Raw genomic sequence first — 3538 nt, forward strand, 5'->3', positions numbered from 1 at the left:
CAAGAGGAGAGTTGTTACATAGTGGAAGTTAACAACACTTTGTCTCAATAGGCAACTTGCTGAGGAGTTAAAATATTACAGTCGTTAGCTCCCTCATGTGATGAAACAGCACCAGTGAATATAAGCTGCAAAGAAATATTCTCCTTGTTCATTTCAAATAGGAAAGAAAGAGGCTTCAAGGAAATTTTATTTAGAGGTAGACATTGATAAGCACGAGTCATAAAACGTTTCTTTCAAAATTCCTTTAATATTTATGTGTTGTAAAAATGTGCAACAAGTTCACAAAATCTAGGTTTTTGTGATGCTTATTACAATAATTATAGAAACTACTAATATATTCTAGTTCTAATACTAACATCTGCTATCTAATATCTCCTAGTACTAATACTATCCAGCATCTAATATCTACTAGTTCTATGGGCTTGACTGGAATCACCCAATGCAAGCCATCATATGTCTATCAAACCTTATCATGGGGTTTTCTTACTGGGCAAAGGTTTGTTTTTCCATCCTGTTGCCTGTTCCTTTGTCTTCTACTGTATGTTATCTTTGGACCTGTTGAAGGATATCCCTGATGTAAATTTTGAATGGCCTCTGAAAATACATACTGTTTTTTAGAAGTAGATGGTGTTTCCATTGTTAATATGTCACAAACAGCTTCTTTTGCCTCTTTATCTTCTTCATTTTCCTTTTTTTCAATTGGTTTGGTCTTTAATATATCAAATTCTGTGTTCAATATTTCCAACCTTTGCCTTTCTCTCCTGTTCTTGTGTCTTTCTATATTTTCATACTGGGTATTTTTTTCTATTCTTGGGCAGATCTCTTCATTTTGGAATCCTGCAAAAAATGTTATTTCAACAGTAACTATTTAGAAACATCCATCATTTGTTAGAGAAAACAACAGTGACAAAAGTACATTACAAGTAGTCCTTAACCTATGACCATGTTAAGTGAATAATAACACGGTTGTTAAGTGAATCTGGCTTCCTCATTGACTTTGCTTGTTGGAAGGTCGCATAAAAGGATCACATGACCCCAGTCATAAATATGAACCAGGTGACAAGCATCTGAATTTTGATGATGTCACCATGGGGTTACTGCACTGGTCATAAGTATGAAAAATAGTCATAAGTTACTTTTTTCAGTACCCTTGTAATTTTGAATGGTCACTAAATGAACTGTTGTAAGTCAAAGACTACCTGTATTCTATCTAGTGTTACAAATTATTTAAACTAGCACCTTCAGTTAAAATAAACTGTCCAAGAAATTTATGCCACATTCTGTATTTCTTCTGACGAGCAGACATTGTTCACAATAACATAGAGCAGTTATAAAATAAAGCATTATAGCACAATGTTTGACTCCTTAAGCAAAAGGTATGTCTTGCGATTTTTACAGTTCAATATTTATAGTCATTTATGGTTTTTACCCAAGAATGTCCTGTTTGAAATGTTGTGCACTGATAATATTCCAGGGAGATGAACTCCTGTTTCAGGGACATGTTTTTTAGCTATGCTAACTAATTCTTTCACCTCTCTGTTGGTTTTCAATTCCTAAAAGGTCAGAGGAAAAAAAGCAGATATCTGTAAGTGAATGTTACCTTTTACATGTATAAGTGATAAAGTGTCATTAAATCTCCATTAATATCCTCCCTTCCATTTCGTTTTTCTCTGTCTAATAAAGTGTCTCTCTAAAGTCTCCCAATATTGAATTAACATAGTTTTAAATTATAATCCAAAATAGGAAAACATCAATAAATAAGGGCTTTGTTTTTATTTATTTCTTAGATTTATATCTCCTTCAAGTCTTCCATATTTCTTCCAAAATTTCTTTACAATAGAAACTCCATATTATTTGATTGATAGTCACTAAAGCAAAGTTGCCTATGGCATTGCGAGTCAAGGTGGACTTGAACCTAAAATTCCCTTGAGGTATTCAGCATTTTAATTAATACCAGAGAACCCACGACTCCTTTGGTCATTGTTTCAGAGATACCACCTTACCACATTCCTCAATGCCTTCAACAATAACAGAGCTTCTAATGTACTGTCTTCACTAGAAAAGTTCTTAACAATTCAGGAAGATATTCAGACATGTATCTGCCTTGAAAATAGCCAGGTTGAACTGTATAAAATGGTCAAAAATCGACAGCTGACCCCAGGAAATATTTTCTGACTTTTTGTCTTATTATAATTTTATGTCATTAAATTCGTCCAATTTCAATTCCACAGAAGCCATGGGTTCCGGATTTTGAACTAAGTAAACCCATTTCAGCTACCTTGGTTGAAAAATGATTGTCCTATGATGCACACTTCTGCCCAGTTAAAATTTACAGAGAGACAAACAGCGGAACTTTAATAGGATATAGATATCGCTCTGACTACCTTCATGAACGGAGTCCCCAAGACCTAGTTCAAAAGAAGCGCAAAGTTATAAAGAAAGGGAAAATGCAACCAATTCTAGCACAATAAGCCCTATTGGGAACTCAGACAAGCCAGGAAAGAGAGAGAAGGAATACTTGCAGGGATGTTTAATTTATTTATTTAACATATTTATTAAGCTGCCTATGTCATGCATGTGACTGGGCAACACACAAAATTCAGTCCAAGCCATTATAAGCCATTAAAAAAACTAAAAAACTATAAATATTATCAAAAACTTTGGGGAGTTCATTTAAACATCTTACATGAAATATAGCCATTTCCCGTTCCCTATTTCTGTAGGATCACCAAGCCCACTGACAAAACCATATTTTAAGGATTCCCAAAAGTTAATAAAGATAGAACTGCCAGACTCCCAGCTCCTCAAAAAAATGGCAGGTACGCCAAAACCCTCCATCAACATCTACACTTGGGCATGCAAGTGGATTGGAAATAGCTTTGTTTGGAAAATTGCTTCAACCCTTTTTGTGGTTGGCCTTCTCTTGGCATGTTGGGTGAACTAGCCATTATTTCTTCAGCAAACCATAATTAAGCCATGGATCAGTATAAAATATTATCATAATCCATACATTGTCCCATATCTTAACAAGGATTTCCTATTAATACAATAATAAAATTTAAAGTTGTATCCTTTAGTTCCCTTTTCAGTAACGAAGTTATATTTATAACATAGTTATAAAATCTTAGTATAAGATGCATGTTACAAGCAGGCAATTATCAGCAGAAACCAAGCTTACAAAGGAGCAGAAGTTAAGAATGATAAAAGTATTGTTCAGCTGTTCCATACCTCGTGGAAGATCATTGGACTTACATAAGGCTCAGGCTTCCGAAGAGTTGTGGTTTTTCGGCTGATATTTACCTGAATTGCTTTGTTGACTTTAACAACTATGTAAAGCCAATCAATCAATCAATCAATCAATCAATCAATCAATCAATCAATCAATCAATAAACTTGATACATTCCTGACTGACATTACTGAAAGGCAAGTGGTATTTTACTTACATGTTTTAAGCGATTTAGTACATATGCTGTCATATCACTTTTATTGCATTTTATTGACTAGTAACGCAAATAGCTAGTTTGATTTGGTGAAAAA

At 34.1% G+C, this 3538-nt stretch overlaps 1 long non-coding RNA gene across 1 annotated transcript; it reads right to left on the bottom strand.

The window, feature by feature from the left end:
• Window positions 1-227: 227 nt before the first annotated feature.
• LOC148113376 (uncharacterized) lies at window positions 228-3236 on the bottom strand. The gene is made up of 2 exons (XR_015734479.1): window positions 1430-3236; window positions 228-837 (listed from the first exon to the last, which is right to left on the bottom strand). It is a non-coding gene; the product is annotated as an uncharacterized LOC148113376 (long non-coding RNA).
• Between the last annotated feature and the right edge of the window lie 302 nt (window positions 3237-3538).

Source organism: Pantherophis guttatus, chromosome 5 (assembly GCF_059756535.1).
Source record: "Pantherophis guttatus breed Tessera chromosome 5, ASM5975653v1, whole genome shotgun sequence".
Classification (NCBI taxonomy): Eukaryota; Metazoa; Chordata; class Lepidosauria; order Squamata; family Colubridae; genus Pantherophis; species Pantherophis guttatus.